We start from the raw sequence: 15,535 nt of genomic DNA, 5'->3' as shown, positions 1-15,535 counted from the left end.
CCCTGGGTAAATTCTAACACATTATTATATAAACTGAAACATCTGCCTTGAGCAAAAACAAAGAACATTTAGCCAGCAAGTGTCAAGGGATGTAACAGAAATAATAACTGAGAGATACTGTAGAATTTTCTCTATGTTTTCCATTGAGACTAGATGAAGGCATATCTTCTGTGGAAAGTTTGAATGTGATTTTCCATAGTAGACTCATTAGGTAATCTCTCAAAGCCCTATGTCTCTGTATGATATTAATGTACTAATTCATATCAAATATCTATAGGTCATACTGTAAAAGTATAATTAGTTTGGTTTTATGGCAAAAGTTGGTATTCAGGTTTTCATACATAGAAAATAAAAGCTATATAATAAAAACTCTTGAATCTTTAATCATTAAGATTTTAGGATGTTCTGTAAAGCTTATTGTGTTATATTTTGATACATATAAATGCATGAAAATAAGTACTAAGTAACTTACACTGTACACAGGTGTATAGATGGCATTGAGGAACAAATTAAGTGGAAATCAACAGACATATTAAATTTTATTCTCTAATGGTCTGATACCTCTGAATAATGGAAATCACACCAATTAAATTAAAAATACAAAAGATTTAAAAATTTTTCAAAAAACCATAAAATATTATGTAAATCTATATGTAAATAGAGATATATATTACAAGCAAACTAGTTCTAGGGAGGCTAGAACAAGACAATAAGGTGACATTTTCCTATTCTGAGGTAAGGAATACTTTCAAAAAGAGGCAAGTTTTCAAAAAACTTGTAAGAAAGAGATGAAATGGCAAAGAGGTAGTAGAAATGCATGGAATACTAAAAATTATACGTGTGAAGATGGTAATGAGAATAAATGAGCTGCATGCTGGTAACAATACTAAAACTTACCTTAATTGAGCTGTGAATAAAATGCTTGGAAAAAAAGTTAGGGAGAAGAAAGGATTGAAGGCCTTGATTTTAGAGATAGTAAGGGTTGAATCAAGGCAGTGATACAATTATAGTAGTTCTTAATATTTTACTTCTAAGTAATAATGTTTTCTTAGAATATTTTGAATGTATTTTGAAGTCTAGAAGCCAGGTAGTTGCTATAATAACCACCTAATAATCAAAGCTTAATTAAAAGCAATTTCTATGAAAGGGACAAAGGAGAGAAGGAGGTTAATCTGTTTAACATTAAACACAAAAAACAAAGAATTTGCTTCATGGTAAGGATTAGAGATACATCCCCAGAAAATGAAGGAGAAAAATAAATAATGCTGCCAATGTTTTCACTATTGGAAACTGTAAGGGTGTTGGTACAAATGATAATGAAGGGGAGAATTCTGGTTGGAGAAGTGATGTTAAATCTGCATTTGCAATCTCCTATTAGCTCATTATCTATTGCAGCAATGTTCAGGAAACACAAACGGGTTTAATTTTTCAACCAGGGGAAAGGATAGCAATTTAAAAAACTAAACAAATGAATTTGCTGCCATCTTGTGGCAAACTTGGAAAATACAGTATGTTTTAGTATTTTGAAGAGTCTCCAAAAGATTTTTAAACATATTCCGCTAAACTGTTTATTTAAAGGATTCTCACAAAGCCATCCTACTTGGTTCACAAGTAAATTACATATTTTCTATATCTATTAAATTTAAATTTCAACTTCATTAGTAGTGAAGTAGAGAAAATATTTATGGAACACATATTCCAGTGTATTAATTTTTTTAATGTTTACACAAAAATTCATAAACCAAGTAAAAATGCATTTCGATGACACACTTCTTTGTAATCACCTTCATGATCTGGGGCAGAAAAAAATAACAGGAACAGGAACCTTTGTGGGTATAAGATAATGAGACATGCTTTGTAAAGTAACGTAATGGTACTGAAAACACTGATCTCTAGCTTTTCCTTTATATTCAATATCTCTATGACTTAATGAAAATTACTTAGTGGTTGATACCTTTCCTTCTGTGTGAATCTGTCTCACTGACGTGAGGGTCACATGAGATGACATATATGAAATTTTGAAAACTGGAAAGCTCTACTTAAAAATTAAAAGATAATTAAACTAAACATAGATAAGGCAGAAGATAGTGTTGGATGTGTGCCTAAGTTGGGAAGGGAAAGTGAATAGAAGCAAGATATTTTTCTCCATGTGGAGCTGAATTAGAGCAGCTCAGGATATAGAGTATTTATTTCTAATAAATATCAAACACCTGTTATGTGAGAAAGCTATTAAGAAAAGTTAAATGCACCCCCAAACACCTTACAGTCTAATGGGAGATACAGCCAATTTTTTAAAAAATTGTAACAAAAAGATGTGAAAAAAAATGCTAATGTAAAATGTTTGCAAAGTTCAGTGAGAGGTTCGTACCTAAGTATGGATCCATTATTATCTTTATTTAAAATTATAATAATAACTTTAGATTGTGGAATAAGGCATAGAAATTAATTTCATGAAATAAACAGTGGCTGTGGCTACGTGATGCTAATGGGGAAAAGCTTAAGTTATGCAAAAATTCCAAAACATCTATGTATTTCATACAATCGGTGTCGATTTTTTCTTCAGGGAAAATCATGAATTTCAGTATTTAATACAGAGTAAAAGAAAGCATCCACTAGATTAGGTGCATTCAAGAACCCTGAGACTCATAGATACTGCCTCAACCTTACCAAAGGCCCCTGGAGCAGGTCCACTGAGCAGTATGAACCCACTGACTCACCCCCAGCATGAATTAGGAGGACTAACCCTAATCTGATTGACAATTTTTATTTAACATCTTGGGGGGGGGGAATAGGCTAAGAGGTAAAAGAGATACAAAGAAGTATATTGATCCCTTAAGAAGATAATTTCTTTGAGAAAATAAATCATGCCTATACCATGTCTAATAAAACTGGTCTTTTTGTATCCTGCCACATACATGGTAACTCTTCTAAAAGAAATATAAATCCAATGCTAGTAACTTGAAGAAAAATGTTAATCTATATGTAACAAAATGTTAAAATGGGCATTTTGACCAGCAAGACAATAGATATCAGACACCAAAATGAGGTGTTCAATCAGGATGCAAAGATTCATAGAAAGAAAGTTGCTTCTGTAGAGCTGCAGAGCCTCTTTTCTGAAATATTTCAGGAAGGATGTTGTATTAGTCAGGGTTCTCCAGAGGAAACAGAACCAACAGGACAGGATAGACTATATATGTGTGTGTGTGTGTGTATATATATATATATATGATATATATATATATGAGATATATATATATATATGAGAGAAAGAGAAGAAGGAAGGGAAGGATAGAGAAAAGAATTTATTATACAGAATAGGCTCATGTGACTATGGGGGCTGAGAAATCCCATCATCTGCCGTCTGCAAGCTGGAGGCCCAGGGAAGCCAGTGGTAGTTTCAGTTCAAGCCTGAAGGCCTGAGAACCCGGGTAGCCACAGTACAAGGCCTGGTCCAAGTGCAGGAGAATACTGATGTTCAGCTCAAGTAGTCAGCCAAAGTGAACAAATTCTCTCTTCCTCCACATTTTTTTTCTATTCAAGCCCTCAAAGGATTGGATGATGCCCACCCAAATCCGGGAGGGCAATCTGCTTTACTCAGTCTACCAATTCAAATGCTAATTTCACCCAGAAACTCCCTCACAGACACACCCAGAAATAATGTTTAGCCAAATATGTGGACACCCCATGATCCAGTCAAGCTGACGCATAAAATTAACTATTACAAATATATATTTCGTAATTTAATTTTTTAGTTTTAGAGAGATAGTACACTGGATATTATATAATACCCTCAGTGGATACTATATATAAATATTTCTGCAGCAAAATGTATGCATATTCCCACCAAGTGGGATAAGATTATAAATAGCATCATGTTAGTTTAAGAGAGGTATTACTTTCAAATAAATATACAAGATAGATAGACATCTATATCTATATATATTTATATATACAGACATATAAAGAGAGATATATATAGTAGATACATATATAGAGAGAGAGATGTTTGTTCATTATTTTTTTTTACAACTTCTTAGATTTCAGAATTATAGATAAGGATTATAAACCAGTAGTCAAAAGCCACATATACAATACTATATCTTTTATCTCCATTGGGGAAAAAAACAATTTGAAAATGATTTCTTTGGAGAAATGGGAGAAATAGGATAATATGTCCTAAACCAAAGTCTAATGAGAGAAGTTTCCACAACAACTCTGAGGAGACAGATATGCCCCTTTCCTTAGGAGGATATGATAGACTGGCACCCAGCTCTTGTCTGGAAAATCTAGAAGGGAAGAGACAGATCATCTGGAAGAAGAGGTAGTTGCATGGAATTCAGCCTGCATTCCCAAAATTTGTCAGGACAAAGTATGCACATGGACATGTGATTCTTCTAGGTCCTAAACAGCAAAATCACCTAGATGTGTGTATCAGTTATCTACTGTTGTGTAACCACACCAAACTGTTGCTTAAAATAATAAAGTCTTATTTCCTCCCTGCTTCCCTTTCCCACCCTTTCTTCCCCTGCCTCATCAGGGTTGGGAAAGTCAGTAAAATAGGAAAGGAAGGGTGAAAACAAAGGCTTAGAAAGAGAGAAAAAGGAGCAAGCCCCCTTCTTAAACTTTGTATCTGCAAAAGACCCCAACTGGGGAGAAATTTAACTTTAAGTCAGATTCGAAGTTTGATTATAACATGGTACTAGGTACTTTTAATTACAGGATAATAGCTATATTTGAAATTTAAAATGATCATAATTTTTTCCAAAAAAAGATCTGAAAATCATGGACCTGCCTGAACTTCCATTCATGCGAGGGAATAACTGCCTCTACTGAATATTCAAGAGAAGATGAATGACAAAAATAAAGATACTTTCTGGGTGGCTGCTTTTGTTACTGATCTTGAGACTGGAGCTTCAACATGTATTTTTGGTAGTGAGAGGTGTAATCCATATCCCGTGAAATGTTGGTTCAACACATTAATTTTTCTTAAAGAAATAGTGAAGAATGAGAGTCCTACATTGCATAATACCACAAAATATCTTGAAAATTAGCTTTATCCTTGTCCTTCCCCAGAGTTTCATATCTCATGATTCTTGCTCAAATCTCCCCTGCCTTAACTCTATAAACACTGTGGCTCATTTGTCTCTCTTCCTGACTCTCCTGTTCCTAAAACTAGTATCTCCTTTTTCGTCCAGGGATGGCTACTTGCCAAGCACCCATCCACATCTACACACATCTGATTTATAAAATGATTCTACAAGTGTTTATTTGGAAGGAAAATTTATCCTGCATTAAATTTTGAAACCAAGCTCTGTAGGTACTGAAAGAAATTCACTGAATATATTAAGAAGATTATTCTGATGGCCATGTGCAGGATGGCTTCAATAAGAAGGTTTTAAAAGATAACAGCAGAATTCAAAGTGACCTAGAGAGAATAGGGATGATATTCAGTTATACAGAAATTATAGAAAATGATAATTAACAGCATGGAGAACCATGCTCTGCAGATGAAAAATGATAAATGACTAGTCACAGCTAAGGAGAAAACAGTCTACTTTTAGAACATTATAATACTCATAAGTAAATATAATTTGAAGGAGATGTATTTGTATTAATCTAAGTTTCAGAAATTCAGGCTTTCTCAGATCTCAATATATTGTTACAGGTTCAGAAAAGATGGTAAGACTGCAATTTGAAGATGTTATCTTCATTAACACATTATTTTAAATAATTGTCAAAATACTCTAGATGGGCAAAAGCAAGATCCCAATGGGTCAAATTATCAAGATTAGCCATTTACATTGATAAAACTGTCAAGCTCTTCATTTAACTTAAATTATTTATAATACACATTCAGAATTGTTTACGTTTATAGAATAACACCGTACAAATCGTTCAACATTCAATCCCATTAGAAAGTATTAACAGAGCATCTACTATATAATCGGATCTCTATCGGGCACTAAGAGATATTGGTTACAAAACAGAAATGGAGCATGACTTGACATATTGTAGTCTGGGATTATGACAAATAGAAAATTATGAAGCTCCAGTACATGTACCATAATAGGGGAAGTACGAGATGAACTGGGGGCACATAGGAGGGAATCTACTCCATATTTGAGAGAAGAGTGGGAGTCAGGGAAACTTCCAGCAGCAAGTTATATTTAAATAAAAACTATAAGACTCAACATTTAAAAATAATAATGATATAAATGAAAAGCAAATAATAATTCACATCAGATGGGATGCATATGCAAATATCTAAAGACTAAGAAATGTGATGCATCTTAAGAATTGAATCAGTGTGAAGAGAACAGGGAAACGTGACAAGAGGCAATGCTAGAGAAGACACAGCTGCATCATGAAGTCGGGCTAATCAGTCACTGGGGGTGTTAAGCAGAGGCTGACATCATTTGATGGGCAGTTTTGAAAGATCACTCTGGTTTCAATGTTGAGGATAGAATGCAGAGAGCCAAGAGAGGAAACAGAGGTCATGGGAGGAGGTTGTTAGAAAAATCAAGGTAGGAGACAATAACAACATGGAGTAGGCTGGTGATAGTGGGAAAGAGAGAGAAATGGAGGGACTCAAAGATAGTCTAGAAGCAAACAGATGGGGAAATAACTGGAAGTGGGGATGAGAGAAACGGTAGAGAGGGTGGAGGACTCTTGGCCTGATTGCTCTGTTTTCTCTGAGACGTGGAGACAGCACTCTGTCTCTGGGATGATTCTGAGGGTGGAAGGAGCAGGAGCAGGCAGTGTTCAGACACAGGTTTGAGGAGAGCAGTGAATGGTGCGTGGTATCACCATGGAGAATGTGGTCTAGGCCTCAGCAAGAAAATACACAAAGGTTACCAGTGAACACTGATTGCCTGATCATGTGTTGAGACCTGAATTTAGTGTGGAATCATAAAGTGACTAATTCTTACCTTATATTCATCTTTTTTTACCCTACAAATGTGTCCCTCTTTTTCAGCGACCCCTCTCTTAATGGCATCACCAAGTCTGCAACTATCTAAGCCAGAAACATGAGATTATCTACAACTCAAATCTTTACTTTCTATCTCCTTCATTTCTCAAATACGTCCATGGTCTCTACTTTGTTCGAGGTCACCTTTAGCCCAGCCTGGATTCCTGTGACAGCTTCCTGGCTGGCACTGCCTTTGTCCTTGCTCTCCACTGCCACGTCATAAGGTGACCCTGCGCTGCCAGCACGCAAGGCTGCCAAAGACTACCACTGCCATTCCACACGTGATCGTTGTTAAAGGGGGTAATGAGGGCTGCGTCAGAGAGACTTTGAGTCCACTTTCTCCCTTTAACCCTTCCAACCCTCACCACCTCTCTTACCCATCAGCTATCCATTTTGTGGTCTGCCTAAAAACAGGAAGGACTGAAGTAGACAGGGCAAGGAACGCTGGACCTAGACCCCTTACTGAGTGTGAGAGAAGGAAATTCTTGCTCATTCTTGCTGTCTTACTGGGGCTTTGGACAGAGGTGACTGGAGGAAGTGTTCACTATGCTGAAGAGTGAGTCCACTGAGAAGCCAGGACAGCACTCAGAGCAGAGGAGAGCACCAGCCTTAGCTTTTGAAGGATGATGTGAAGGTGCAGAGTGATGCCTGTTTACTGGAACCCAGTTCCATCACAGCTCAGTCTCTGGTGACGCATGGTGAATATGTATTAATTTATTGTCTCAGATGCTTTCTATGTGTCAACTTACTTTGCTCATACTCACAACAGGTGACATGGCAGCTTTGTTCTTTTCCTGTCATTTGCTTGTGCTTGGAATAATAGTTTTGTCTTCAGTCTTGGGGTTTTTTTTTTCAGGAAAATTCTTATGACCTTTGCCCATTTTGTGAGGATTGGTTTATTTAGAATGAGAGAGTACAGCCACAAATCCACTTAACTGGGCATGGATAAACTGTAAAACATTTTGTACCACACACTGTATGAACAAGAGTGAGGGCTTTGCCATGCTCTCCCCCCACTGTGGAACGTCCTCTCCTTCTAAAAATCCTCAAGGGCACCGAGAACACCAGTGTTGAGTCAGAATACACATTTAAAAAGTTTTACTTATTTCTACTTTGTAGACAGAAATACAGAAATTGAAGTGGTAATATTTTCTTCCCACATTTCAGTGAATCGCTCCATTCAAACCCTGGGATACACAACATGTCAGCCCGTTTGCAGACCACTATAGTAGGGGTTAGCCAGGCTGTGGGAAAAGAAAGCAGTATGTGCAAAGGTTCTGAGGCAAGGGAGAGCATTTTAGTGCTTCTTCTTTGGAGAAACACTCTGTTATGTACTCTGAAGCCAGAGTTCCTGGGCTTAGTTCTGGCTGTGACCATGAGCAAGAAACTTGCATTGTCAGTGTATTAGGGTTTGTTTGTTTGTTTACAAACTAGGAGTAACTGTGTTTAATTGATAGTGTTATTTTGAAAAAAATAATGTCTTGGAATATCATTTCATGTTAATTTCTTTTTCCCACTTCCATAAGGGGAAGTGATGACTTTTCCCCAGTAGGAAAAAGGTTTCAACATTGCTTTAGGGAGAAGTATGATTTCTAAAGTGAAAGGAAAAGAAAGATCAAGATATAATCCATGCTTGTTTTTGTTTTTATTTTAACTTCCAGAACAGGCTTTTTAGAATAAAGAAGGAAGAGGAGAAGGAGGAAATGGAGGAGGAAAAAGAGCTCTTTACAGCCAAAGGTAATAAATCTGGAGAGACTAGACGAAGACCTAGATCATTCTTACCCATACCTCCTTGGAGAATAGATGAGTCACCTGAGCTTATGAGGAGGGATAGAGGAAGTTGGCAGACAGGGTGAGACTTTAGTGGAAGTCAAAAGTGGAAGTGGAGGGAATGAATGCAAGAGGCATGGGTGGAGAGGAATGGGGTCAGCATACAGAGACTCAGAAACACTTTCAAGGGCCTAATCTTTGAAGCCAGCACCAGGGAGCACTAATGTTTGCCCAGACAGAGAAGTCATGCCAGCTGTTCATCTCCTCACTGAACAGTGTGGGTCTCTGGTCAAGAGGTGCCTACCTGAGTCTTTGCTGAGCTCCATGCAGACTGCCACTGTCTTCATGTGTACTCTCTTTTGAAAGTCCAGAATATTCCAAGATTCCCAAAAGATAAAGAAGAGGTTCTTACCACCCAGAACAGTGGGACTGTTACAGAAGAGAACACGCCAGCACTGAGCCATAATTCAGTAAACTGAACAATGGGAAATTCCATTTGGTATCGTGATCATCATCATCATCATCGTCATCATGGTGACTAACATTTTATAGAGGACTATATTATCAGGTGCTGTACTACTAAACACATTCTATACAGTGCATCATTTAACCAGGGGCTTAATCTCTATGCTACACTGCTCTTAACATCTACACTCTACTCCCTCCCAGATAAAATAAGATTGTAGATGTAAAGTATTAACACTGTTCCTGGTGTATATATTGCTTGCTGATAATTATGACTTCAATGTCATGGGAGGGGATGGCAGAAAAGAGGGAACAGGTTGTCATCTGCTGTAATACTGAAAAAGTTAAGACTGAATCTGAAACTTTTAAGGTTCAAATATCAAAGTTCAGAGAAGTTTATTTCATTCTTCCAGTTGATGTATGTTATTTTATAATTCACAGATAGTTCAGTCTTCTAACTTAAAGCCTGAACATAAGAAGATGGAGCGAGAATGTAGTTTCTCTTCTTGCTCAGTGGTTCTTGTTTTTTTAATCTGCAGGTGAAAAGAGTAAATGACCACTGAGGGTTAATGTTCTCACCCCCACTTACTTCCTCCACCTTCAAGATCTCTTGAATCATCTCTAAACCCTTTCCCAACATTTTCCCCTTTGAGGTGCTTCCCATTCCTTAGTTATCCATTGATCAAAGATAATTTTTCTTCCACTTTGTTCCCAAGTAGGAACCTGACTGTGACTGGTGAGGTTGAAATGAGCAAAGATGAGGAATTAGTAACACAATCATGCCTCACGTTTAAGCCATGTCCTCCAATCCATGTCTGAATTTTGGATGCATCTCTCAAATGATTCCACAGTAGGGAGGGAAAGAGGCTGTTATTTACTGGTCTGCCAAAACCTTACAATATACACCACCAAAATGCTGGAAGAGTAGTGTATGCTTTAAGAATATTTCAAAATTATAATTAAACATTTTAAAATTATATAAATAATATCAAGTAGGTGCTTTATAAAATGCATTTGTTCGACAGTCATTTACTGAGTCCCCATCACATGCAAAGCACCAAGGATAAAAGGATGAGAAAAACAGACACAATCCCTATCACTATGGAGCTTGGAGTTTAGTGGGAGAGACAGATATTAATCAAATAAGCAAAAAATAAATGTGAAACTGCAATGGTGACACTCATGAAAAAGGAGTGTTACATGGTATTTTGAAAGCACATAAGAGGGGGACTTGAGCTAGTCAGAAAGGTCAGGTCAAGCTTCCCTAAGGAAATGGAAATTTAGTTCAAATCTGAAGGAAAATCTTTCCACTTGAGGGGACTAGCATATAGTCAGTGCTCACAGTGTAGGTCTCATTTATATTATTTCAAAGCTCTGCTCTCTCCCCTTCTGAGTGAAGTTATTTAAAATGAAAACAAAAGCACAGATATACATATCTAAGATACACATATCCAATCTAAGACCATTAGATTACAATGGTCTTAAGAAGCTCCTTTCCAAAGTAGCTAGCAGGGCAGAACATCTAATCCTGAAGCTAGCTAAGAAAAATCTTGCTCAAAATATCACCATCAATGGACCAAAAATCAAATGTCAGTATGGGTCATCACCCTGGATATATAGGGGTTAGAGTACGAGTATTAGGAAAATACAGTAAACTGTAGCTAGCAACAGGAATAAATAAAACACTGGAAAGATAAATTGACTAATTTAGACATTTCTGAGATATATGTGTTTTTTGGAATTCCAACTATTCCTCGTGTTTGGGCATAGCCTTATAGAATGTGTTCATTAACTTCTACAGACTTATCTTGACACATAAATACTAAACTCTGCTTATTTCCTAGGATGAAACAGTGTCTGCATCTGCACATGCAGCTGTATCCAGCAAATCATTGAACCCTAAAGCAAACAAAAAAAAGCCATGACCTCTGCAGAACAGAACCAGAATCTTTTCCCAACAAACTCATGCTTACAAAAACAACTTCTAAAGTAAGTGTTATATATGCCAGGGAAGCACCATGGTTCAATTATGGTATTTATCTGTTCCTTTAAGATAGTGTTAATTTCCCTATTTTTGAAGTCCCTATGTAGTTGTAGACTGCAAGGTTATTTTGATTATGTAATAATTTGTAAATGCAATAAAATGCTATTTTGAAAGTATTGTGCCCCCTGCCTGTTACTGCTCCCCAAAGCACCTAAATAAACTTTATCAGTGAGCATTTCTTCCAATTGCTATTTACCAAATGAGATACTTGAGCTAAAAAAGAAACTTTAATAAAGCCAAATTTAAAATTGCCATGCTTCATTCTGTGCAAGCATGACATTTAAATTAATAGCATCCATCTCCATCCCTTAGGACATATAATTTTTTAAACTACAGATGGTGTATATTTATTTTTGCCTTTCTTTTTCTAATTCAGACACATTGTTATTGGGAATTGTGAAAAAGTGTCTTTGTAGTTGTTCTACTTCATCACCACCATGTTGATTGAAGTGAAAAATTAACATGGATTTAGGAAAGCCCATTATATCATTAAGGAACTATCAAGAAAATAAATAGGTGATATATTATCTTTAATCCATGAGCAAATAATGTCCTTGACACTTTTCTAAACCAGTTCTGATCATGAAAAGGGAAACATATAAAATGTGTTTCACTTGTATCAAAAAGTATCTCAGCTTCTAGGACACTTGGTAAGCTTTATAGTGAGAGAAATATTGCATAAAAATGATATCACACCCTATGTTTTAGCTAGTTATACCTAAATCCTTTGTTGATTATAGGCCATATAACTTCAGGCAGACAAAAGAAAAATAATCCCTATCATGTTGAATGCCAGTCTGTGGTGTTTATGAGTACCTCCTGCTGTTTTAAATGACTCAAACATCTGTCAGGTGTGCTACATTATAGCCACAGGAAAATCTCAGTACAGGTTGTGTGCCAGGCAAAATGCTTTGTCTAAGACCTTGTCAATCAGACTGACGGATGAGTTCAGTATTCTAATGAGTAAGATTCTAAATATGTTTCTCCTTTGCCAAATCTCCGGATCACATCAGGAGGCACAAAGCTCAGGCAATTGGAAGGAATAAGATCATTTTTAAAGGACCGTATTTCTCCTGACTCATACAAATGTGTGGGTTTTAAGCTATCCTGGTGAGATAGTCTCCTACCCCTTTGTAATCCTTTTTTATATGCTTCATTTAACAGACTAATTTCCGTTTACTCAAAACAAATTAACTCCAAACAATTTGCAAAGGCTACCATACTTCTGAAGAGCATTAGTTACTTTTAGCTTTACATTTTGCATAGTACAATGTCTACAATCAGTGGGTTTGCAGACATATCATTTAGTGAATTATATTTTAAGCTATTCTAACAGTAACTAAGTCAGATGAAATTGTTTTGGTGGGATGGTATATATGTGTTCCATTTAGATAATTCATAAGTAACGAATCCAACCACTTTTCTCATGGCCTTTCATATTCTAATATAAAAACTGAGTGTTTTTTTAAATTGACTTTGGGGAGAACATTATAGTAAACATCCCCTATGATATATCAACATGTTGCTTAAAAATTGCATAATATTTGTATTAGATTTATAAAGGTACGTCCTATCCTTAATAGTAATGTTGTAAAGGAGTTTCATATTTTGTAAAATTGACATTCAAAGTTTACTACTTTTAAACTCTACATAATATTGAACATGAATCCTAGTAAATTCTATTCCAAACAAGGCAAAAACATATCTTTAATAGGAACATAGTGAGGTGAACAAAGATAATAAAAACAATCAGCCGTCAGAAATTAAAAATCAATCTCTCCTCTATTCAAAATGTTACACTATTTAATATAACATTTGGAAAGACTGAGAATATAATTTCTTTCCAAGAAGACAACTAACATTTCGGTTAATGCCCTCAAAAATTACATAACCCATATATTTAGCTTTACAATTAAGCTAACATAGTTCTGAAGCCAATGATTTAGCAATACATTAAAAATAAAAATTGTAATAGTACTTATGAGTAGTAAATATCGAGATTATTAATCACAAAAGGGGATTTCTTGGATCCGGGCTGCTCGGCCGCAGGCCGCCTCCAGCTCCGTGGGATGTAGCGAGGGGTCCGCAGTCCCCAGCAGAGCTTGTCCCCCGCCTGTCTTTCATCACAGGGAACTCGCTGCCTCCTGGGGCTGAGAGACCCCACCCTTTCCCCAAGGCATGGAGGTAGATGTCTTCTCACAAAGGACCTGTGGTGGCCCAGGGCAATGGGGCTGCTGCCAGGAACAGGGAGGCTGACACAGTGGAGCTGGCTGAGCTGGGACCCCCGCTAGAGGAGCAAGGCCAGCGGGGCGTCACCAGCCCAAGCAAAGCTGAAGAAGGGCAGGCATGCCCAGGGCTTCAGGAAGAGGAGGAGGAGGGGCGGGCGCGGACACTTCCCCTGCAAGCCCACCATGGCACGGAGAAGAAGGAGGAGGTTGTGTGTAAGGTCTGCGAGGGGCGCTGGAGGGTCGTCCCGCACGACGTGCTCCCCGACTGGCTGAAGGGCAAGGACTACCTGCTGCACGGCCGCAGGCCGCCCATGCCCTCCTTCCGGGCCTGCTTCAAGAGCATCTTCCGCATGCACACGGAGACCGGCAACTTCTGGACCCACCTGCTTGGTTTTGTGCCGTTTCACTTGCTGGGAATCCTGACCATGCTCAGACCAAACATGTACTTCATGGCCCGCCTTCAGGAGAAGGTGGTGTTCGCGATGTTCTTCCTGGGCGCGGTGCTCTGCCTCAGCTTCTCCTGGCTCTTTCACACCGTCTGTTGTCACTCAGAGCAGTGAACAAACTGGATTATTTTCCAGCCCTTTTCCAAACTGGATTATTCAGGGATTGCCCTGCTGATTATGGGGAGCTCTGTCCCCTGACTCTATTACTCCTTCTACTGCTCCCTATAGCCACGGCTCATCTACCTCCCCATCATCTGTGTCCTGGGCATCTCTGCCATCATTGTGGCCCAGTGGGACCGGTTTGCCTCTCCTAAGCACCAGCAGACAAGAGCAGGGGTGTTCCTGGGGCTTGGCTTGAGTGGTGCCGTGCCCACCATGCACTTTACAATCGCGGAGGGCTTCGTCAAGGCCACCACGGCGGACCGGATGGGCTGGTTCTTCCTCATGGCTGTGACGTACATCACCGGAGCTGGCCTTTATGCCACGCGGGTTCCTGAGCGCTTCTTCCCCGGAAAATTCGACATACAGTTCCAGCCTCATCAGATCTTCCACGTCCTGGAGGTGGCAGCCGCCTTCATCCATTTCTACGGGGTCTCCAACCTTCAGGAGTTCCGATATTGCCTGGAAAGGGGCTGTACTGACTCCCCCTTCCTCTGAGCCGCCCTGCAAGGGCGCAGGAGGAGCTTGCCAAGTGGTTTTAAAAGAACTTCTTTGCTGAAGTGAGAGGAAGAGTCTGAGTTGTCTGTTTCTAGAAGAAACCTCTTAGAGAATTCAGTACCAACCGAGCTTCAGCCCACTTCACACTCACCGGGCAATAAACTCTCCATTCCCTCGCTGAGAACAGTGGGGATGGGCAGCCGCGCCCCCCTCATTAAGGCAACTACTGTCCCCTCACAGAGACATAGCTTTGAAGCTCATGTTGAGATTTTACCCCTCCTCCAACCATTCTGGGGAAAATGATGGACTGGGACTCTTCAGAAATTCTGTTTCTGGAAGAAACTGTCCCTCCCTCACCCCAGTCTTGACTTTGTAACCTGGCTTATAACAGGCCATCCGTTTTTGTAGCACACTTTTGAAAAATACTTATAACCTCGTCCCATCTTTCTAGGGCCTGGACCTGCTCACAAAGCAGGAAGAACAAAGCCACCAACTTTTACACAGCCCGGCTAATCATGGAAGTATGTCCAGGCTTCAAATAACTTGAGTTTTAATTTTTTTCTTGGCAGAGTAATGTAAAATTAAAGTGGGGAAAGATATTTAATACTAAGCTTTAAAAAGAAACCTGCTATCATTGCTATGTATCTTGATGCAAAGACTATGATGATAATAAAAGAGTACAGAAGACACTTGGCATTCAAAGAAAAAAAACACAAAAGGGATTTCTCTAGGTCATTATTTACCCATTCATTCATGTATTCATGTTATCACAAACACTGTAGAAAGAATACTGAATAAAAGATACATAATTCCTCCTCTTGTCATTTTAAAAATTCTAAGCCTCTAGCCAGATTTTAACATGTTGCTGACTGAGTCAATTCATGGATCAAAATTAGAGTGTCCATATCAATATATATCAACAAAAAATATTTACATCATGACAAGACTTAATTTT

The 15,535-nt window shown here is 38.2% G+C and overlaps 1 pseudogene across 1 annotated transcript; it reads left to right on the top strand.

Annotated features, from left to right (window-relative positions):
* The first annotated feature begins 3,234 nt into the window (after window positions 1-3,234).
* On the top strand, window positions 3,235-15,416 carry LOC309656096 (adiponectin receptor protein 1 pseudogene; annotated as a pseudogene). The gene has a single exon. The product of its transcript is annotated as an adiponectin receptor protein 1 pseudogene (transcript).
* The last annotated feature ends 119 nt before the right edge of the window (window positions 15,417-15,535 follow it).

Source organism: Balaenoptera physalus (assembly GCF_965194825.1).
Source record: "Balaenoptera physalus genome assembly, chromosome: 2".
Lineage (NCBI taxonomy): Eukaryota > Metazoa > Chordata > Mammalia > Artiodactyla > Balaenopteridae > Balaenoptera > Balaenoptera physalus.
The sequence above is the reverse complement of the archived record's forward strand: the minus strand, read 5'-3'. Positions and strand labels throughout refer to the sequence as shown.